Genomic DNA, 24098 nt, shown 5'->3' on the forward strand with positions numbered 1-24098 from the left:
AGCACACAGGGAGAAGCATCTCAAAGTCTGATGTGCACTTAAAATCTAAAACATGTGTACAGAAAAATATGTGTAAACATGAAGAATGGGGTTAATAATTATATTTGCCACATAAAATTTTATTAGGATTAACCAAGTAAATACTTGTAAAACAAATGTCTGAAAAGCACCTGGCACAAAGTGAGTGCTAAGTGCTACAAGTATGGAACATACCTCTGGACGAATATACCAGAGATTGACTGGTATTGCCTGCAGAGAAGGGAGCCAGGAGGAAGCAGGGAACAATATCTACTTTATACTGTATATTTATAATTTTATACAGTGTATTTTACTTGTTTGAAACAATGCAGTTTACCTATTTAAAAGGTCCTATGGCTTCCCTGGTGGCTCAGTGACAACCTGCCTGCCAATACAGGAGACACGGGTTCAATCCCTCGGTTGGGAAGATCCCTGAAGAAGGAAAGGGCAACCCACTCCAGTATTCTTGCCTGGGAAATCCCATGGACAGCAGAGCCTGGTGGGCTACAGGCTATGGCTTTCCAAAAGAGTTGGACACGACTTTGCCACTAAGCAACAACAAATGACAAAGATACATGTAGAAAATATGTAAAATAATCACTTTATGCTTTACATTTATTGAAAACACATAAGGTACCCTGGGCTTGAATGCTACTTAGTATTCATTGTGATCGCAGGTGACTGTTTTTCCCTCTCTGAATTTATTGAACAGGACAAGCACAATCATTTGGGGAATCCCAGCGACCCTGTTGCACCTATTAAAAACATGGTGCATTGGCTTCAATGTTACTTTGTGGGGGAAACCTTATCCCAGCCCTCAGACTTGAGTAGGTGGGATACACATACACTGCTACAGTCATGTACATATTTTTCTCCACACTTATTCACTTGCTGTCAGTTGAACAATGGCATGCCTATTATCTGTCTTCCCTTCTAGAATATAAGATTCATAAGAGCAGGGATGCCGTCCACTTGCTCGTTACTCTTGGCCAATGTCTGGCACATGGTCAATTCAGTTCAGTTCAGTCACTCAGTTGTGTCCGATTCTTTGCGACCCCTTGAATTGCAGCATGCCAGGCCTCCCTGTCCATCACCAATTCCCGGAGTTCACTCAAACTCACATCCATCGAGTTGGTGATGCCATCCACCCATCTCATCCTCTGCAGTCCCCTTCTCCTCCTGCCCCCAATCCCTCCCAGCATCAGAGTCTTTTCCAATGAGTCAACTCTTCGCATGAGGTGGCCAAAGTACTGGAGTTTCAGTTTTAGCATTATTCCTTTCAAAGAACACCCCGGACTGATCTCCTCTAGAATGGACTGGTTGGATCTCCTTGCAGTCCAAGGGACTCTCAAGAGTCTCCTACCAACACCACCGTTCAAAAGCATCAATTCTTTGGTGCTCAGGTTTCTTCACAGTCCAACTCTCACATCCATACGTGACCACTGGAAAAACCATAGCCTTGACCAGATGGACCTTTGTTGGCAAAGTTATATCTCTGCTTTTTAATATGCTATCTAGGTTGGTCATAACTTTCCTTTCAAGGAGTAAGTGTCTTTTAATTTCATGGCTGCAATCACCATCTGCAATGATTTTGGAGCCCCCAAAAATAAAGTCTGACACTGTTTCCACTGTTTCCCCATCTATTTCCCATGAAGTGATGGGACCAGATGCCATGATCTTAGTTTTCTGAATGTTGAGCTTTAAGCCAACTTTTTCACTCTCCTCTTTCACTTTCATCAAGAGACTTTTCAGTTCCTCCTCACTTTCTGCCATAAGGGTGGTATCATCTGCATATCTGAGGTTATTGATATTTCTCCACATGGTAGGGGTCAAGAAATATTTGCTGAGAGACTAACATCACCCAGAACAGAACATTTAGTGAAGAACACCTAGGATCAGAGCTCCACAGATGTTAACATCATCTTTTTCACTCTCCCTCCCTCCCTTCCCTTCATCCTCCTTTTGAACTTCTGTTGTTGTTGTTTTTTCTTTTAACTGTTTATCCCTGCTCAGCCAGCAGGGGTTTCCGACTTCCTTCTAGTTTTCTAATGCTTCCATTCTTTCACTACCTGGTGAGAACCTGCTTTCTGGTTGGCTGTCTTTTTGCTGTTACTTCACATGTTGGAAGGGACAAAGGAGCTTGCATTGATCTCTTCTAATAAGGGCACTAATACCATTCATGAAGTTCCGACTTCAAGGAACAATCACCTCCCAAAGGCCCCGCTTCCTACTGCCACCACACTGGGGCTTTGGGGATGGCTCAGCAGTAAATAATTCACCTGCAAATGCAGGAGATGCACGTTCGACCCCTGAGTTGGGAAGATCCCCTGGAGAAGGAAATGGCGACCCACTCCAGTATTCCTGCCTGCAAAATCCCATGGACAGAGGAGCCTGGCTACAGTCCATGGAGTCGCAAAAGACTCAACTCATTAAGTCACAACTTAATGACTAAACAACGTTTGAATTAGAATGTCAACCCATGGATTTTGGAGAAACACATTCAGACCACAGCACAGCATATAGTCTCTTGACAGGGATCAGAGTCTTCATAGCATTAACTCCGCTGACTTTATCAAAACCCATTTTCACATCCATCCTGGTTGTTACTTCAGACTCATTTAGCAAACTCACATAAGGTGACAATGAAAAACTAACGAAAGATAGGAAGGGCTCAGAAATACCTTGGCACGTTGTCTCTCTTGGAAAACATAATGACATTTTTAAAAAACTCTTTATGTACCTTACTATAATTAGGTTAATAAGTACAGGTCAATTGATTTCAAACATTTGAGAACATCTCAGACAGAGCATAAAGAAGTAAAGGATGCAGCGGCAGTAGACTGTTACGGGAATGGCCTCGATGTCTCATGCCTGCCAGTGTCCAACCCTTGGGTGGGTCTCTCCAGCACTGACTCTGGACCAGAATATGTAATCCACAAAAGGACAACAGAAATTATGACACAAGACTGGAACGTGCTTGCCCCCTGGGGTGTGCCTCCATGCTGCTCTTGGAACCAGCCAGTGTGAGAACGAGGCCAGGCCATCTAGTTAGGGGGTGACAGATCATGTAACCCAGTCACTCATCAGCCCAGTGAGCCCTGAAAACAGCTGTCTCACTGACCTGCAGCTGTCCACTAGTAAGCCCAGTCAAAACAAGCAGGAAAAAACAAACAAACAGCTGAGCTGGACCTACAGTATCAACCTACAGAATCAGAATATAAATAAAATGGCTGTTGCTTTAAGCCATTACATTTTGGAACAGATCGTTGCACAAAAAATGCTAACTGATATGATCCCATCCCCTGCCTCTTCAGATGCCCATCACTTTTCTCTGTTTTAGTTGCTTCATAGTCTCAAGCACAGTGCCCAATCTGGGTAACCATATTAGCTGTTATATTGTGTCCACTCATTGGAGTCTTAATTGTGATGCTATCGTCTGGTTTGTCAAGGGCCTAGAAGGTTTTCTGTGGCCAAGAAATTATGCCAAATAAGTAAGTGACTCTATACACCATCTCTCAGTATTATTTTATGAAAATATAAATATATTTGAAATATAATTTGGTCATGCATTGGTTGACTCCACGACATTTTAATAAACTTCATGATCATTTTTAGAAACCAGGTGACAATTGTTGTAGAAAAATCATTTGAGGATTTGCATATATTCATACTTGAACAAGAACTGAGAATGTTAGATCAAACATTTTTAGAACCAGAATAGAAATATCTTACTATTTCCTTTCCAACTGTGAATTTCTCACTGGTTGCTATGGCATTCAAGTGAGAATATAAAAAAAGAAAATATTAATGAACTAATACTATTCTTGTTGTAAAATAAGACAGAGGAAACCCACAGCTGAATTAATTTGCCTACATTTCATCATGTGATACTATACAACTGTAATTTAAATGGTAGTAAATATAGTTCTAGGTGTCTAGTAAGTTTGAGTTAAAGAAGAAACAACTTAAAAAGAAAATGAAGCTGTAAACTCTAGAGTCATGTTCCTATGACCCTCACACATGACTAAAAGCAGAGAGGGAATCTCCAAAGTCTACAGTGACATTCCATGAGTGATGTCCACTCCCCTGATAGCACTGAGGAATCTCACATTCAGGCCAAAGATAGTATGGAAATCCTCAAATCCAGACCTGCTTGGTAAAGGACTTCTTCTCTAGGATGAGTACCTTCTTAGTCTGGAAAAGTGCTAACTGTTCAGTGTGTCTGAGCTCACTTAAAACTCATGATAATCCTCTGGTGCGGGGTCCTCAATACCACCCCATGGTTTGATGTATTAGGAGGACTCACAGGACTCAGCACAGAGTGATGCTCATGATGATGAATTATTGCAGTGAAAGAACACAATGCAGAATCTGCAAAGGAGAAAGGTGTTATCTGCATATCTGAGGTTATTGATATTTCTCCCGACAATCTTGATTCCAGCTTGTGTTTCTTCCAGTCCAGCGTTTCTCTTGATGTACTCTGCATAGAAGTTAAATAAACAGGGTGACAATATACAGCCTTGATGAACTCCTATTCCTATTTGGAACCAGTCTGTTGTTCCATGTCCAGTTGTAACTGTTGCTTCCTGAACTGCATACAGATTTCTCAAGAGGCAGATCAGGTGGTCTGGTATTCCCATCTCTTTCAGAATTTTCTATAGTTTATTGTGATCCACACAGTCAAAGGCTTTGGCATAGTCAATAAAGCAGAATTAGATGTTTTTCTGGAACTCTTTTGCTTTTTCCATGATCCAGCAGATGTTGGCAATTTGATTTCTGGTTCCTCTGCCTTTTCTAAAACCAGCTTGAACATCAGGAAGTTCACGGGTCACATATTGCTAAAGCCTGGCTTGGAGAATTTTAAGCATCATTATAATTCCATACCTGGGCATATATCTGGAGAAGACATGATCCAAAAGGATACATGTGCCCCAGTGTTCATTATAGTACTGTTTACAATAGCCAAAACATGGAAGAAACCTAAATGCCCATTGACAGAGGAATGGATAAAGAAGATGTGGTATGTATATATATATATATATACACACACACATACATACATACATACAATGGAATATTACATAACCATTAAAATGAATTAAATAATGCCATCTGGAGCAACATGATGGACCTGTGAAAATGTCAGTTGCTCAGTCGTGCCTGACTCTTTGTGACCCCATGGACTGTAATCTGCCAGGCTTCTCTTTCCGTAGGATTTCCCAGGCAAGAATACTGGAGTGGGTTGCCATTCCCTTCTCCACGGGATTTTCCCAACCCAGGGATTGAACCCAGGTCTCCCACATTACAGGCAGATTCTTTACAGTCTGAGTCACCAGGGGAGACAGTATCATACTGAATGACAGAAATCAGACAGAGAAGGAGAAATATCATATGACATCCCTTATATGTGGAATCTAAAAGGAAATGATACAAATGAACTTAGTTATAAAATAGAAAGAGACTCACAGACTTAGAAAATAAACTTGTGGTTTCCAGGGAGGAAGGGAGAGTCAGAGACTTTGGGAAGGACATATACACACTGTTGTATTTAAAATGGATAACCAACAAGGACCTATTATACAGCACATGGAACTCAGCTCAGTGTTATGTGCCAGCCTGAACGGGATGGGGATTTGGGGGGAGAATAGATACATGTATTTATATGGCTGAGTCCCTTCACTGTTCACCTGAAAGTACCACAGCATTGTTAATCAGCTATGCACCAATAAAAAACAAAAAGCTTAAAGTTTGGGGAAACAAAAACAGGGCTACCAACCATCATTTTCAAATTATATCTAGGGCAGCCATTCACAAGTGATTCACGAAGCTGCTCTCCTTTGGAGAAATAATGACACATCAGATCACAACTTAGTTTTCCCAATGGTGCCAGGTGTTTAGATTCTCATCTTGCCCGAGAAGTGGCAGTTCCTATAGAAGAAGTATTCAGCAAGGTGTTTGAATCATGAGTAGATTTCTAACCTAGGGCCCTTTCACCTTTGTTTCTATTGTTCTATTAATACATTACTTGCTGAAGTTTTTGAATATTGACAAAAGCTACCCAGTTTTGTGGTAGCTATATCCACTGAAAGTGACATGTAGGCTGGGAATGAAATATCTCTTTTGATTGTTGAATTGAACATTTACAACTTGATGAGCAGGTGGAGATATTTTAAGAAACTACATATGATAGATAAAACTAATGCCTCCTACTTCTAGCCTCTCTAATGTCTCTTAGCTCACAGGTTCTTGGCTTATGAAACAAGCGCTGTATTAGTCAAGAGATCTGAGAAACAGAAACATAGGATTTATATAGATGTATATAAGAGGAAATATTATAGATTGGCTAACGTGGTTATGTTAGCCAAGATGCCCCGTGACACACTGCCAGCTGGACAACCAGGAAGGCTAGCTGTGTAATTCTGTCCATGTCGACAGCCCTGAGAGTCAGGGGCTGGTGGTGTAGGACCCAGTCTGACTATGAAAACACAATAACTAGAGGCACCAATGTCTAAGGGCAGGAGAAGACAGAGGTCTCAGCTCAAGTAGGGAAAGAGTGAATTCACCCTTCCTCGATCTTTTTGTTCCATGGGGCCCTCAGGGAATTCGATGATGCTTACCCACATTGGGGAGGGTCATCTGCATTATTCAGTTCACCAGTTCAAATGCTAATCTCTTCCAGAAACATTCCCAGAAACAACATATACCAACTATCTGGACATTCCTTGGCCCAGTCAAGTTGACACATAGTGTTAACCATCACAAGCATGTAGGGGAAAACTTATAAGGACATTCTTCCTGTTTATGTAGAAAATGAAGTAAACTTGTAGGTAGATTTAAAACCTCTATTTGATGGCAAGCATGCCCACTGGCCTAGAAAACACATGACTACTGGCCATTAACATTTTTTTATTCTCCTGAATATTTTTGGTTCAAAATTTTAGGACTATGAATTCTATTTTAATTTTCTTGCTCAAAGTGTGATTTGTTTTATATATATATTTATATATGTTAAGTAATTTATATATGTTTTGTAACTTCTGCCATTCTTTATTAATAAGTAGAGTTGGAATAATCAGTAAGAGCAGTGCTATAATGATGTAAAATACCTGTAGTTTCCAAAACATTGGCATGCTCATAAGGTGCTCTGAATTGAGTTAGGACCACAGTATAAAAATTCACAAGGTATTATTTTTCTAGCATTTTCAAAATCATTGAAAAGTATTTGAAACACATGCAACAGTGTGGATAAACCTTGAAGATATTAAGTGAAATAAGCCAGACCCAGAGGGCCAAATATTGTATGATTCCACATGTATGAGGTACCTAAAGGAGTCAAACTGATAGGGACAGAGAGTATAATGGTGTTGCCAGGGGCTGGAAAGATGGGAGAATGGGAACTTACTATTTAATGGGCACAGAGTTTGGGTAAAGTTCTGAAGACGGATGGTAGTGATAGTTGCACAATGATGTTCATGTCCTTAGAACTGTACACATAAAATGAGGTATCATCTCACACTAATCAGAATGGCCATCAACATAAAAAAAAAAATCTGCAAACAATAAATTCTGTGAGGATGTGAAGAAAAAGGAAACATCTTGCACAGTTGGAAGAAATGTAAATTGATATAACTGAAAAAAACAGAATGGAGATTCCTGGAAAAACTAGGAATAAAGCTACCATATGACCCAGAAATCCCTCTACTGGGCGTATGACCTGAGAAAACCATAATTGAAAAAGACATATGTACCCCTATGTTCATTGAAGCACTATTTACAACAGCTAGGACATGGAAGCAACCTGGATGCCCATTGACAGATGACTGGATAAAGAAGATATGGCACATATATACAATGGAATATTACTCAGCCATAAAAAATAATATATCTGAATCAGTTCCAATGTGGTAGATTAACCTAGAGCTTGTCATATACAGTGAAGCAAGTCATGAAGAGAAAAACAAATATCATATACTAATGCATATATATGGAATCTAGAAAAATGGTATTGATGAACCTGTTTGCAGGGAAGGAATGGAAACTTAGTTATAGAGAATGGGCTTACGGACACAACGGGGGAAGAATAGAGTGGGATGAATGGAGAAGGTGGCATCAACATATACACTACCCTTTGTCAAATAGATAGCTGGTGAAACGTTACTATATAGCACAGGGAGCCCAGCCTGACATCTGATGACCTAGAGGGGTGGGACTTGGGGAGGTAATGGAGGCTCAAGCAGGAGGTGATACATGTATAATTATGGCTGATTTGTGTTGTTGCACAGCAGAAACCAACACAACATTGTAAAGCAATTTTCCCCCAAATAAAAATCATAAAAAATAAAATAAGGCAGAATGAAAAAAATGGTGAATTTTATGTTATGTATATTTTATAATAACAATAATAAGTAATAATGGTATAGACATGCTCCAGGAACTCTGGCCTGCAAGGAGGTAGTTAGCAGAAAGAGGCCACATTGAAGATGGAGTGACATAGCAGTAAGAAGGCAGAGCTGGAGCTGACTTATTAGAGTCGACTTATTAGACAATCTTTTTGTTCTTACCTCTCTCACCATCAAGAAGGCATTGGTCTAAGCTTTGGCTCTGACAACTGCCTAGACTGTGCTTTCAGGCTGTACAGCAGAACTGAGGAGTCAGTGTAATTACTGGACTATTAAGGTTTTCAGCTGGACAGACATCTGGATGGTTACAGGACAACCACAGAATTGAATGATGGTGCCTTTGATGTACATCTCAGAAGTGAGTCTTTGCTCATTGACCTCCTCGTGAAGAGATTTTTCTCTTTTTAGCCTCAGATCTCATTTGAAGAACTTGGTAAATGCAGTAATGGATATTTAAGCACTTCTGAATACCAACCTGTGTTCAGATAATTTAGGTTTAATGACTGGCCTGTCATTGGTAGAAGAAAGATGGCTGTCTGAGAAACTGCACTGCAGGGGGATGGCACTGACACACCATCGCCCCGTTGAGATTTCATTGCTCAGACACATGTTTGGCATACCTTCAGTTTCAGGAATGAAAGATTCACCAGACTTTTAGTTAAGTTGCTTTAGGTAAAATAGAACATGTATATAATTTGGGATTCAGAAGAAATATTAATAACTTGGGATGGGTTTATAATATCATCAAAAATAAAGCTGTTTCCTAAGAAAAAATATCATATCATATACAAAAATGGGTAAATGACATGCTTTCCTTTCCTTGGATTCTTTTAATGCAGAATGTCTCCTGGACATCACCCATGGAGCAGCCCACTGTTCTACCGGGTGCTTCCCATTCCAGAAAAACTGCTTCAAAGCATGTTGTGCCAACAAAGGGACTATTTTTGTATCTGGCCTTTATTTATATGCACAGATCCTCATAATCCAGATGCCCCCTCATGCTCTGTGTACTCTTCTGACTTTCTCCCTGATCCAACAACACCTGCCTTCTCAACCTCCTTAGAAGCATCTGACTTATAATTTTTATCCTTCGAATTTGAACTTAGTCTCCATCTGTAACTCCTTGCTTTTTCTTTGTCTTTCTCTACTGTGCGAATCGCCTAGGTACCTCTCATTGATCAAGCTGTTTGGATCTCACATATCTGCTGGTTCCTTCTCATCTTAGCTTTCCAATTCTGTCCTGATTGTAGGCTGTGACTGAAGTTGGATTTATCATATCCATTTATCCAACTCCACACTGTATAGACCATCCACATTGCAAGACCACTCTGATCTAACTCAGTTCTCCATCCTGGCTTCAATTCATCCAACTCATTTTATCTATCATCCAATATCCAGGGCTGACAAAAGGCATGCTTTGAGGAAAATATTTAAATCCTAATCATTTTCACAGTGTCCACAGTGATAGATAGTGTTAAAATAGGAGCAAGAAGAAAATTATGCTTTGTAGAATAGCATCAATAGAGCTGTTGTCATGTATTTGCTAAAGTAGTATCTGACTCTTTTGTGACCCCATGGACTATAGCCTGCAAAGTTCCTCTGTCCATGCAATTTCCCAGGCACGAATACTGCAATGGGTTGCCATTTCCTTCTCCAGGAGATCTTCCTGACCCAGGGACAGAATGTGTGTCTCCTGCATTACAGGGAGATTCTTTACCACTGAACCATCTGCTGCCTCTGTGGTAAAGAATCTGACTGCCAATTCAGGTTTCCCTGGTGGCTCAGACAGTAAAGAATTTGCCTGCAATGCAAGAGACCTGGGTTTGATCCCTGGACTGGGAAGATCCCATGGAGGAGGGCATGGCAACCCATTCCAGCATTCTTGTCTGGAGAAACCCCATGGACAGAGGAGCCTGAGTTACAAAGAGTTGGACATGACTGAGTGACTAAGCACAGTACAGCCAATGCAGGAGACATGGGTTCACAGGTTCAATCCCTGGGTCAGGAAGATCCCCTGGAGAAGGAAATGACAACCCACTCTAGTATTCTTGCCTGGAGAATCCCAGGGACAGAAGAGCCTAGTGGGCTGCCATCTATGGGGTCGCAGAGTCGAACATGACTGATGCGACTTAGCAGCAGCAGTATAAAATCAAAACCAGGAATCAGACATTGGTAAAGTGTGTGTATTTTGTACTACATCATTAACGTGTGTAGATTCATGTAACCACTAGCACAATCAAGACACAAAACTGTCGCATCCGCACAAAGATCTCCCTCCTGTCACACCTACCCTCCTCAGCCCTGGCAACTGCTAATCTTGTTTTTTATTTCCATAAATTTGTAATTTTGATTCTATTAATGGCATCACACAGAGTATGACTATTTGAGATTGGCTTTTCTTTTTTGGGGGGCATGGAGCATAATGCCCTTGAGATCCACCAAGTTGATTTGTGTTTCAATAGTTTGCTTCTTTTTATTGCGGAGTAATATTCTGTGATATGTTGTACCATTATGATCTGTTTAACCATTTACCTACTGAGTGACAGTTTTATTGTCTCCAATTTTTGACTATTATAAATAAAGCTGGTATGAATATTACTGTACAGGTCTAATGTAGTCATGAGACTTACTAATTTTTTATATTATGTATTTAAATAATATTTTGAACTAAGGAAAATACATCATTTAAGTTAATTTCACTTCTTGCATTTTAAAATACAGTTACTAGAATATTCAAAATTAAATATACCTCATTTATTTCTATTGACTATCACTGTGATAGAGTAACTTTTGAAGGAAGTAGTTTTGTGGCTACTTGTAATGCAGATATTGGTGAAGAATGTTTAGATTTCAGCCTTCATAAATGAGAAGGTATAGTTCTTGAAAAGTTGAGACAGAACAGTCCAGAAAGAAAGAAGACTAAAGATAATGGCCCCAAAAGAGAAAAGAACTTGCCATGTTCAAGAAACCAAAATAGCCTGTATAGTAGAAGCAGTATTGATTGAAGGGGGAATGGCATGGCCCACCATCTTGAGGTAGACGATATCTACATAACTCCAGATTCTCTACTTTCCTTTTTCATTCTACTCCATTGATACTAATGCCCAAATATCCTTGTCTACTTTCTCTGAGGGTAATAGGTAGGAAAACTTAAGACAGAAAGTACTTTCAAAGTGATTCTTCAAGTGGAGCAGAAATTCCCAAATAGACATTGAATGATGTGTTAATCCTGGCAATATATCCATTTGTTTAAAACTTAATGTAAATTACAAAATTAGTGTATCAGTTAGCTTTTGTGCATAACAAGCAATCCCAATAAGTAGTGACTTAAAATGACAACTACTTATTTAGCTCACAACATTGTGGGCTGGCAATCTGTGCTAAGCTCAGTTAGGTGTTACTTCTGGTCCTGTCAACACTTGCTGCTATGATCTGTGGTCAGCTGTGGTTGGCTAGACACTGACTGGCCTAGGATGGCCACATGGACTCTTTTCTTTCAGTAGAATAGCACAGGCTTGTTATGATGATATCAGGGTTCTAGGAGAGTGCAGAAGTGAGGCCTCTTGAGACCTAGGCTTGAGACAGGTGCACTGCTGGTTCTGTTATAATCTATAATCAGTGCAAGTCATAGGTCCAACCCAGGTTCCAGGTGTAGGAGACAGAGTCCACCTCCTAAGAGAAGAACTATAAAGTCATATTACAAAGGGTGTGGCAATCAGGACAGGTAGTGAATTAGGACCACAGTTAATAACAGTGGTATACTGGTAAATGGTGAATGATTGGCTCTTTTAAGGAGGTTAGAAAGGAGCAAACAGCCCTTATTGTTGTGTTTGCCAACTTCCGTGGTGCAAATAGTTTCATCATGGCTGACTCCAAGCTACCATGTGACACTGTTGAACAAAGAAGCACTCATTGACTCTCAACAGTCATGTAAGCCAGCTCCAGCATAGCACTGAGTGTGTGCTTAATCGCTCAGTTGTGTCCAACCCTTTGTGACCCCATGGACTATAGCCCACCAGACTCCTCTTTCCATGGGGATTCTCCAAGCAAGAATACTGGAGTGGGTTGCCATGTCCTCCTCTAGGGGATCTTCTCAAGCCAGGGACTGAACCCAGGTCTCTAGTACTGCAGGCAGATTCTTTGCCATCTGAGCCACCAATGAAGTCCATAGAACTGAGAGTGACCTCTAAATATGGAAACTGGCAGCAGAATGCTCCAATTTCTGGCATTCACCAATCAGGATAGCATACTAAGACCCTTGTTCTCTCTTTAAAAAGTCCACTGCAGGGAGCTACATTCTCCAACAATAGGAATAAAGTCCTCCAAATTCCCATATTAGGTACAAAGATTTTAGAGGTCTTTGCAACAGAAACTATGAAATAAATGGCATGTGTTGTTATCATCTAATTCTCCAACTTCCCAGGTGACTGAAGATAGGATTATGTGTGTATGGCTGGCAATCAAAAGAGATCTATAAATCATGATTGGAAACACTGTCAAGTTCAGGAATATTAGTGACTGCTTTCTTTCCTTCAGTCTCCAAGAAGACAAAAACTGATGCATCAGAATTTCACATAGAGCAAAATAACCTTAAATAACCTTAATTTTGCTTTATTTAGATTGGTCAGATGTGCTACACAAACACTTGTCTAATTTTTTTGCTCCATCTCATCTGAGGTCAGATGCTAATACCACCTCCTATGAGAACATGGGCTTTTCCTAGGCAGTGGCAATGGTATCTATCTTATTTTCAAAAATAAGTTATTAGCCTTTCTGACAAAAGTTTGAAAAACCTCATAGAGTTGGGCTTCTGTTGGAGCTTATGGGAAGAAGACTGGTTCCTAATAGGAAAAGGAGTACGTCAAGGCTGTATATTGTCACCTTGCTTATTTAATTTATATGCAGAGTACATCATGAGAAACGCTGGGCTGGATGAAGTGCAAGGTGGAATCAAGATTGCTGGGAGAAATATCAATAACCTCAGATATGCAGATGACACCACCCTTATGGCACAAAGTGAAGAAGAACTAAAGAGCCTCTTGATGAAAGTGGAAGAGGAGAGTGAAAAAGTTGGCTTAAAGCTCAATATTCAGAAAACTAAGATCATGGCATCTGGTCCCATTACTTCATGGCAAATAGATGGGGAAACATTGGAAACAGTGGCTGACTTTATTTTTGGGGGGCTCCAAATTCACTACAGATGGTGATTGCAGCCATGAAATTAAAAGACACTTGCTCCTTGAAAGGAAAGTTATGACCAACCTAGATAGCATATTAAAAAGCAGATATTACTTTGCCAACAAAGATCCATCTAGTCAAGGCTATGGTTTGTCCAGTAGTTATGTATGGATGTAAGAGTTGGACTATAAAGAAAGCTGAGTGCCGAAGAATTGATGCTTTTGAACTGTGGTGTTGGAGAAGACTCTTGAGAGTCCCTTGGACAGCAAGGGATCCAACCAGCCCATCCTAAAGGAGATCAGTCCTGGGTGTTCATTGGAAGGCCTGATGTTGAAGCTCAAGCTCCAATACTTTGGCCAGCTGATGCGAAGAGCTGACTCATTTTAAAAGACCCTGATGCTGGGAAAGATTGAGGGTGGGAGGAGAAGGGAAAGACAGAGGATGAGGTGGTTGGATGGCATCACCGACTCAATGGACATGAGTTTGAGTAAGTTCTGGGAGTTGGTGATGGACAGGAAGGTCTGGTGTGCTGCAGTCCATGGGGTCAAAAAGAGTCGGACACGACTGAGCAACTGAACTGAACTGATCTGATGGGAAGAAGTTGGCAAGCTGTCCACTTCTAAAGTCTTTAATCACGTGTAGTTTCACAGAGTATTGGGTATAAGAAACTCTTCCCTGTTGAAGAATATTGGTCAAAACAGCAAAAGGGGATTTTGCTGCTATGGGTAAAGAAAGGAGTCTCCCTGGTAAATAAATACTCCAAACTCACAGTACAATTTTGGACAAAGAATCATTGAGTTTGCGGGGGGTAGTGGGTGGGTCTTGTTTCTTTTTTTTTTTGCTTTAGACCACTGGGTTTATCACTGATGATTGTTATGTCTTCAAACTGTCCACAATCCTAAATAAACAGGAGCTATAGTCCTACTGATGTGTCAGCTTCAAACTGAGGTTTCCATAAGTAGAAACCCCTGCCTTGGGACACAACATGCACCATCTGGCTCTCCTCCTCATGCTGGCTCCTCCACGACAGCAAACAGACTGAAGGGCAAGGGTCAGGATGGGCTTAGTTTATGCAGCCCAAGTCAGATCAGCCGAGGGGCCTCAATAACATCACCATCATCATCAACAACCTACCTCTGATTCCACAGCTCCCTCCCAACCTTAAGGCGCCCACTCCCAATAGAGACTGTCCAGAGCATCTCACTGAATGACTGTCATTCACCTAAGGCCCTCAAACCCCAGAAGACCTGAGGATGATGCTTGGCAGCAGGGGGAATGTATCCAGTGAACTAAAGGCTTTCAGGAACACACAAGGAAGCAGAGGTACTGCAAGCAAACTGGCTATGTGCTTGTGAGGTGTGGTGTGATGTGCATTCCAGGTGGACCAAATCTATAGTTGAATAAGACTGTTTTAACTTGTTTCTCCAGCCTGTCTCCCTTCACCCTTCCTCTGTCTTTTCTTCCACAAGTATTTTATTGAGAACCTACAAAACAGCTGGCACTGCTATGGGTGTGGACGATTAAGAGAGAAACAGACAAAGACCACTGCGACCCTTGGGACTCATTCCAGTCAGCAGGGAGAAAGAATCACAGATAATAAGTACATTACATAGTGCTTTAGACTATGGTGAGACTTGAGAAAAACCTAGACAGAGTATTAAACCTAAAAGGTAGAGACATCACTTTGCTGACAAAGGTCTACATAATCAAAGGTATGGTTTGTCCAGTAGTCATGTATTGATGTGAGAGTTGGACCATAAAGAAAACTGAGCACTGAAGAATTGATGCTTTGGAGTTGTGGTGCTGGAGAAGATTCTTGAGAGTCCCTTGGACTGCAAGGAGAACAACCCAGTCAATCCTAAAGGATATCAACCCAGAATATTAATTGGAAGGACTGATGCTGAAGCTGAAGCTGCAATACTTTGGCCACCTGATGTGAAGAGCCAACTCATTGGAAAAGACCCTGATGCTGAGGAAGGTTGAAGGCAAAAGGAGATGAGGGCAGCAGAGGATGCATGGTTAGATAGCGTTACTGCCTCAATGGATGTGTATTTGAGCAAACTCAGGGAGACAGTGGAGGACAGAGGAGCCTGGTATGCTACAGTCCATGAGGTTGCTAAGAGTCAGACGTGGTTTAGTGTCTGAACAACAACAACAACAAAGGCTTGAGAGTAAATAAAAAGGCAGAGAAGGGGGCCAGTGAGTACTGAGTAGGGAAAAAATAGATTAAATTTCAGTTTAGGGAAGTGAAGGTGTCTCTAAGAAGATGATATTTGGGCAAAGATCTGAAGGCAGTAAGGGTGGAAACCATGAGAACATTTGAGCAAAGGGTTCTAGTCTGAGGCAAAGGCATGGACATGTAGATATGCTTGGTGGACCCACAAAAGGTGGCTCATAAGCTGGAGAAGGGTGAATGGGGACAGAGACACATGAGGACAGAGATGAGGAGGACAGACTTCTTGAAGCGTTGTCCCAGAACAGCAGTTTCAGCATCATTTTTTTAAAATGCAAATGTGGGATCTTCACCCTAAACCTATTGAACCAGCAACTCTTAGGGGTGGGACCTAGAAGTCTGTGTGTTTTACTGAGTTCTCCACATGATTCTGATTCACACTGTAGTTTGAGAAGCCAAGATTTAGGGCATCATCTGCCATGGCAGGACTTAAAAAAAAATCTGAGTGGAATAAGAGGTGATATGAATGTTTGGTGACTTGATCTGAAATTATATCTGATTTTGGTAAAGATGTGTTTATCTGGTTGGATGTATGCTAGGTACATTCACTTTCCTGGATGCAAAATAGAATGATAGAGAGATGGTTATATAGAGTCTGCTTCCTTAGTATGGCCTCCCGGGGGTTCTCTTCAGCCTCTCTGGACAGTGGCTGGTCATGGAAGAAAGGATGTTCGTCTGATATCAACACACTGCAAAGGAAACCTGGGTTTAGTTGCAGGTCTCTCTCATCACAACTCTTGAATTTCTGCAACACAGAAATTTTTCTGTATATGAAAGATTGAGCCTAATCTTTAAGATTGAGCCTAATTTGGGGAATCCCCTACCTGATGGGGATCTATCTGTTAACTCAGCAAGTGTTGGTAATGGTGTAAACCCTGCATTGGGTGTTACCAGCAACTATATTTCTTACTGGGATGACTCCTTGGTTATCTTTCCTAAGATAACACAATGACATTCCATTTGACTATGGGATGCTGGAGCAGAATGGTGATGCTACAGAGAAGAGTGCCTCAAATGTCACTTCACAATATTGTGAAGTATTCACAATATGTATAGATTTCACATGCTCCCCGTCTATAATGTGGAGCTCACCACCTAGGGGTGGGTGCCTAGCCGACCAGACTATATTCCCAGTGGCCTTTGTATCCAAATTTTACCATGTTATTTATCCTGGCCAATAGAATGTGTGCAGAAGTGCAGTCAGTCAGTTCCCAATGAGAGCTTTTATTTTGGCTGGATGCAGAGAAAGATGACATGCAAGAAGATGGTAACACTTCAAGGCAGAAGGAGTTTGGGTCTTTGAGCTATTTCCTGGAGGAGACCCACCTGCTGACCAGGGGCACCAGCATTTGACTTCATTCAAGACAGAAATCAAATTCTATTGGGTAAGCAAATGAAATTCTGGGGGTTAACTGTTATAATCATGAGCAATACCATAATACGCATGTCACTTTTCTTTGATATCAACACTATGATGTTAGCATATAGCTTTAACCTCATATCAAAGATGAAAAAATTGAGTATTAGAATGAAATCACTTGCCTAAAGTCCTTTGGCTAGCTGGCAGCATAGGATCCATGTTAAACTTTTCTGGCTTTTAATGTATAATTTTTACATTATATTTAATGTGCCAAAGGATGACACACAAATACGAAACAGTAACAACAATGATTATTTACCACTTGGCATTTCAGCATTTATATCTCAAGGAAGACTGACAATGATGTTGTTGACAAAATTATTGCATATTTTCAAAGATGGACTCTATTGTAATATAGATACAGTTTTGCTTCTTTAAATACACAGATCTATAAAGGAAAAAACATTGCAACAGTAAAATCTGCAGTTGTTGGGGCAATGTTTTGTTTTTTACTAAGTCTTGATTTTAGTCTAGAAATTGTATGTTCCTACAAAGCTACCCCACTATGCGGTGAACTGGTCAACCCAGTCATACAAACTAGAGGAAAGAAATACTGCCTGTACAGTAATTCCTAATTTCTGCATCTTGAAATGGTATCTAAAATGTATGGAAATTTCTAGAGAGGGTTATTTAAATAGCATTGTCATTTTCCTTTCTCTGTTACGCATAATAATAATCCTTTGAAATTCAAATCTTTGAAAAACTGTCAAAATGCATTTTCCTCTCCAATTTATTATTGTGCTTTAATTTGGGTAGGTTTACTGGAGAACAGTGGGATTTCTAATTCTCTTAAAAGGGAAGATGGTACTTAAACATCAGTTTTATGAAATATACAAAACTCAGCAAAGACTGCCCCTCCCATTGAACATGTAAGGCTGGGTTATACCTTGGAGGTCATATCCAGCAGGCTTTCTCTAAGCTCTCAGGTGAAGACAGGAAATTTATATTACCAATGAGAAGGGCAGTTTCAAAATATATTCCCTTTCAGTAGAAGAGAGAAACTGTGAATGAAAAGAGCATTTAAAATGATTGCCTTCCACGTCCACTTTTCTCCATGCAACTGACTTTTATTGCTTTAGTTGTTCAGGAATCCCAAACTGCCTTTCTCTCTCTGACTTACTTCACTTAGTATAATAATATCTAGGTAAATTCATGCTGTAATTTGGTGTGAAATCTAAAAAAAAAAAAAAAGATACAAATGAACTTATTTACAAAACAGTAACAGACTCAGAAAACAAACTTATGGTTAACAAAGGGGAAAAGTTGAGGAGAAAGATTAATTAGGAATTTGGGATTAACAGATACATTACTACATACAAAATAATCAACAAGGACCTACTGTATAGCACAGGGCATGCATCTCAATACTCTATGTAAGGGAAAAGAATCCAAAATAGAATAGATATATGTGTATGTATAACTGAATCACTTCACTGTACACATGAAACTAACACAACATTGTAAATCAACTATAATTAAAATAAAAATTAAAAAAAAAAAGACTCTCAAACTGGAAATTACCCACATACCCATCAGCCAAATCCATAAATAGTGGTGTATTCCTACAATGGAATAATGATAAAACAATGAGAGAGAACTAAGTGAAAAGTGTCATGAATTCCAGAAACACAACATTGATGGAAAAAAAGCCAGATACCAGATTCATCCTATTAGGAGGCGTTACAAATAGGTATTACAAATAGGTGTTACAAACAGGCAGAGAAGTTTCTTATTAACATATCAAGGTCACACTGCATTACAGAAAGAACCCCAGACAACGTGTCAGAACTCCTGACGCAGAGTGAAGGCTCATCTCTGAGACTCAATTATCTCATCTTAACAAAGATCCTAACCACATCTGCAAAATTTAATCTAAGCAGAAGGACATACAGCGCTTCTCCGTCTCTTTCCAAACAGTTCAGTAGATTGACACCCTCTTTTGTCCCAAAAAAAAGTAATCACAAGAGATTCTTCCACTTCCAATGGTTTCCTATAGTAAATCAGACCTCTAGTCACCCTATACAGCTCTGAAATTCTATGGCTCTTTGATGTTGTGGGAGTTTGGACTTTGAAAATTAACAAGCTGTATATTTTACATAATTGGAAAATTGCATATCACAGTATAATCTATCCGGAAATAAACGTTTTGGTCAAACAGAGGAATTTTGTCAGATATCCATTAAATCTCATGAAATATTTAATTTTTCAAAAGAAACAAGAGTGTATTTGCTGCTTCTGTTTTTTTAAATGATTTCTTTCATTTTCTTATGTAGCTTTCATCCTGTATCCTTGGCAGTACCAAAGGCAACCATCATGCTTGGATGACAGTTACTGCTTTTTTTTTTTTTTTTTAAATGGCTCATGGCTGTGAGTTGCATGCTGTGTATCATAGCCTCATAAATACAAAGCTAAAGGACATTTAAAATCAGAAATGTATTCACAGAGACACAGTTCTGACCTATAAATATCAAATTATTTTATTAAAGAAGACCTTCTCAAAAACAGGCAGGGGAGGTATATCTAGGCAATACAACTTGTGGGGTGTGAGTGACAATTAAACAGTTGTCACTGTGAATCAGTTATTCAAAAGTCATCCAAAAGTTGAGTTATTTTTTAGAGTAGCAAATGTGGCATATGATGAATTGTGTACACCATACACCTACCCTGGCTTCTGCCACCCTACATCCCTCCTTCCTGATCACATGAATGCCTGGCTAGAAACTACAATTCCCAGAGTCCCTTACAGGTCCCAGAAGCCCATGTGATTCAACACTTGCCATGAAGATAAGTGAAAATTATGTGTGCAACTTCTACATCATCTTAAAGATGTAAAGATTTTTGCCCTGGATTTGTTCCCTATTTTGTCCTGTTGCTTGGAAGCAATGGCAGTTAGAAGGTTGGAAACCATATCTTGAAGATGGTTGAGCCTCTCAGACTAGATCCCTGAATTACGTTGTGGACCAGAGCTTGCCTCAATGCCCTAGACTATTAAGAAGGAGGAAGAAATTAGCATCTATCTTGTGGGACATCTTGTATACTTGAAACTCTTTGTTACAATATCTTAACTTTTACCTTAAGAAAGAAAGTATTTAAGAAAATGTTTTGTGTTTACTTTGAAATGAGCTAAAGTATACGAAGGGAAGGAGGAAGAGAGTTGAGCATTACTTCTTGGTTTCTTTCTGATAAAGAATCCAGTAGAATTTAACAAAGATGTTTCTATAAATGTGCCACTTCAGAGGGAATAACTTGAGTCATATCACTGAAATCTGCCATCCACTATACTGAAACAAGTATCATACAACATCCTTACTGTCCAACAGGAAGCAACTAATGGCAAACAGAAGCCTAGCAAGAGTAACAGGAATAAGAGAACGTGCTTCATTCTTCAATATGATGGGCATTATGAGAAAATATCTTCAGGAAAAGCAAAATCTAGTTAGAAACAGTAAATTTTGACTAGTGGCATTATGTTGCCTGACTGGTGTTACCCATTTTCTCATTTTTCAAGAAAATAAGAATTCTCCTTACTTCTGGTTATAATGCCTTCTTCCCCCTCATAACCTCAGAAGAACTATAAAAAGAGATAAACAACAGCAAAAACTTTTTGAGTACTTTTTGTCTGGGTTCTTCCAAAGATGTTGTAGAAAATACGAACGAACTTTTTGGCCAACCCAATACGTTTGTATCTGTGGGTTTGTGTAGACTGTGTTGTTTATTGCATGGACTTATAGTACAACAACAAGAGATATGGATAAGTATTATCACTGTTCTTTATTTTTAGATGAGGAGATGAGAAAGTGAAAGCTTCTCGTCTAATCAGTTATAGTATGACTCTTCAACAACATTCTTAATCACTGTATCATATCTCTCCCTGTTAGCCAGGGCACAGAGTGTGGTAGACTAAACATGGTGGCAAATTTGGTGTCGGTCTTCCCATTAAGACGTAGAGTAGAGCTTCCTGGTGGTCCAGTGTTTAGAAATCCACCTTGCAATGCAGGGGACACGATTTGGATCCCTGATCCAGCAAGATCCCACATGCTGAGAGGCAACTAACTTGTGTGCCACAACCACTGAAGCCTGCAGTCTGGAGCCCACGCTCCACAAGAGAAGCCACCAGAATGAGGAGCCCACACGCTTCAATTACAGAGGAGCCCCGCTTGCCTCAAGTAGAGAAAGGCCCACGTGCAGCAATGAAGATCCAGCATAGCCAGAAATAGATAAATAAATAGATAAATACAATAATTTAAAAAGTATGTAGAGCAAAACTCTCTCCCCTTAAATCTGAGCTGCTTATAAAGAACTGTGGCATGAGTTATGTGATACCAGGAGTTCTGGATTCAGGCTTTAAGAGCTCGGCAGCTTCCATTTCCTGTTTCCTGGAATGCTTGCTTTGGAGTACAAAGTCCAGCTACCCTGAGACCATCATGCTAGACTGACCCTGCTCCACTCAACATGGAGTTGAAGTTGTCTTGGATTCTCCAGATTAGTCCATCTGCTGGCTGCACACTACTGAGGAATAGTCACCAAAATTATTTGAGATAAAGAATCACCTAGCCAAGTGTTGAATGAATTTGTGACTCACAAAATCATGAGATATCATAAACTGTCTCTCTTGAACCAAATGGCAATCCACTCCAGTACTATTGCCTGGAAAATCCCATGGACAGAGGAGCCTGATAGGTTACAGTCCATGGGGTCGCAAAGAGTCGGACATGACTGAGCGACTTCACGTTCACGTTTGGGATAGTTTGGTACAAAGAAATAGATCACCAGAACACAGAATTTCCTAATTTAAAGCTTATGATGTACACATGCAGATTTATAGATATATTAATATATACATGTGTGTATTTTCTTATATTCACATACTTAAAAGTGACTTGTTGTATCCTATTAATATATTTCAAAAATATTTCCTTCTTAATATGTTTTATTGTGTTTTGAATCAAGTAATAGCAGCTTGTTAGTATTCAGTTCAGTTCAGTTCAGTCGCTCAGTCGTGTCCAACTCTTTGCGACCCATGGACTGCAGCATGCCAGGCCTCCCTGTCCACCACCAACTCCTGGAGTTTACTCAAACTCATGTCCATTGAGTCAGTGATGCCATCCAACCATCTCATCCTCTGTCATCCCATTCTCCTCCTGCCCTCAATCTTTCCCAGCATCAGGGTCTGTTCAAATGAGTCGGCTCTTCGCATCAGGTGGCCAAAGTATTGGAGCTTCAGCATCAGACCTTCCAATGAACACTCAGGACTGATCTCCTTTAGGATGGACTGCTTGGATCTCCTTGCAGTCCAAGGGACTCTCAAGAGTCTTCTCCAGTACCACAGTTCAAAAGCATCAGTTCTTCAGTGCTCAGTTTTCTTTGTAGTCTAGCTCTCACATCCATACATGACTACTGGAAAAACTATAGCCTTGACTAGATGGACCTTTGTTGACAAAGTGATGTCTCTGGTTTTTAATATGTTGTCTAGGTTGGTCATAACTTTCCTTCCAAGGAGTAAGCATCTTTTAATTTCATGGCTACAATAACCATCTGCAGTGATTTTGGAGCCCCAAAAAGTAAAGTCTGCCACTGTTTCTCCATCTATTTGCCATGAAGTGATGGGATCAGAAGCCATGATCTTCGTTTTCTGAATGTTGAGCTTTAAGCCAACTTTTTCACTCTCCTCTTTCACTTTCATCAAGAGGCTCTTTAGTTCTTCTTCACTTTCTGCCATAAGCATGGTGTCATCTGCATATCTGAGGTTATTGATATTTCTCCTGGCAATCTTGATTCCAGCTTGTGTTTCTTCCAGCCCAGCATTTCTCATGATGTACTCTGCATATAAGTTAAATAAACAGGGTGACGAAATACAGCTTTGACATACTCCTTCTCCTATTTGGAACCAGTCTGTTGTTCCATGCCCAGTTCTAACTGTTGTTTCCTGAACATTCAATTTTAAATATATATACACTTATAAGTGTATCAAATAGATTAGTAACTCATGGTCATGGAAATTTGAGCAGAATTTTCTTGATCTTTCTTAGATAATCATTTTAGTCATTATAACCTCCATTCAGGAAGAGAGGAAAGAACTGTTTCATTTCAGAACTGTTTTTGTATGATTTCTGTCCTCTGAAAACAGTAGCCAAGTATTGGCATATCTCTATTAGAATATATATCTCTATTTAAAATATATAGCTCTCGCATACAACCTAAAAAAATTGGACATACACTCCTAAACTCATACTAAAAGCAAATAAAATCACATCAAAGGATGATAGAAATCCAAACATAAAGCAACATAAACAACTCTCTATGTCTCTATACTTTTCAGAAGAAAATCTTGGACCCTATACTTTCATTTTTCCTCTTTGTGATTAGTTGCTGCACAGTGAATATACGGCAGTCAATTCCTGCCTGGATTTAAATCTTCCATGGCTGGAAGGATAACACAGTATTGCATTCACATACAAAGATGATATCGACATACCTTTAATAGAATGGCATGTTGGAAGGGCCATTCACTCTTTCTCCATGGTCCTTTCTTATGACCAAGAAAAATGGCCAAGATTAGGTAGGGAGTCAATGGATAGGTCAGCAAAAAGGTAATCGGTCACTTGGAAAGGGAACCCATGGATTTTACCAGAGCATAACACTGCACATGAGAACCGTGTTTCTGTCCACTGTTATTAATGTCATGTGAAAGTATCAATCGCTCAGTTGTGTCTGACTCTTTGTGACCCCATGGAATGTAGCCTGCCATGTTCCTCTGTCCACAGAATTCTCCTGGCCAAGAATATTGGAGTGAGTAGCTATTCCCTTCCCCAGGGAATCTTCTTGACCCAAGGATTGAACCCAGGTCTCC

General features: G+C 40.0%; 1 protein-coding gene across 3 annotated transcripts in view; it reads right to left on the reverse strand.

The window, feature by feature from the left end:
- Positions 1-24098, reverse strand: part of PAK5 (p21 (RAC1) activated kinase 5) — a 419175-nt gene that overhangs the window by 114783 nt on the left and 280294 nt on the right. The gene's annotated exons all lie outside the window — the stretch shown is intronic.

Source organism: Bos javanicus, chromosome 13 (assembly GCF_032452875.1).
Source record: "Bos javanicus breed banteng chromosome 13, ARS-OSU_banteng_1.0, whole genome shotgun sequence".
NCBI lineage: Eukaryota > Metazoa > Chordata > Mammalia > Artiodactyla > Bovidae > Bos > Bos javanicus.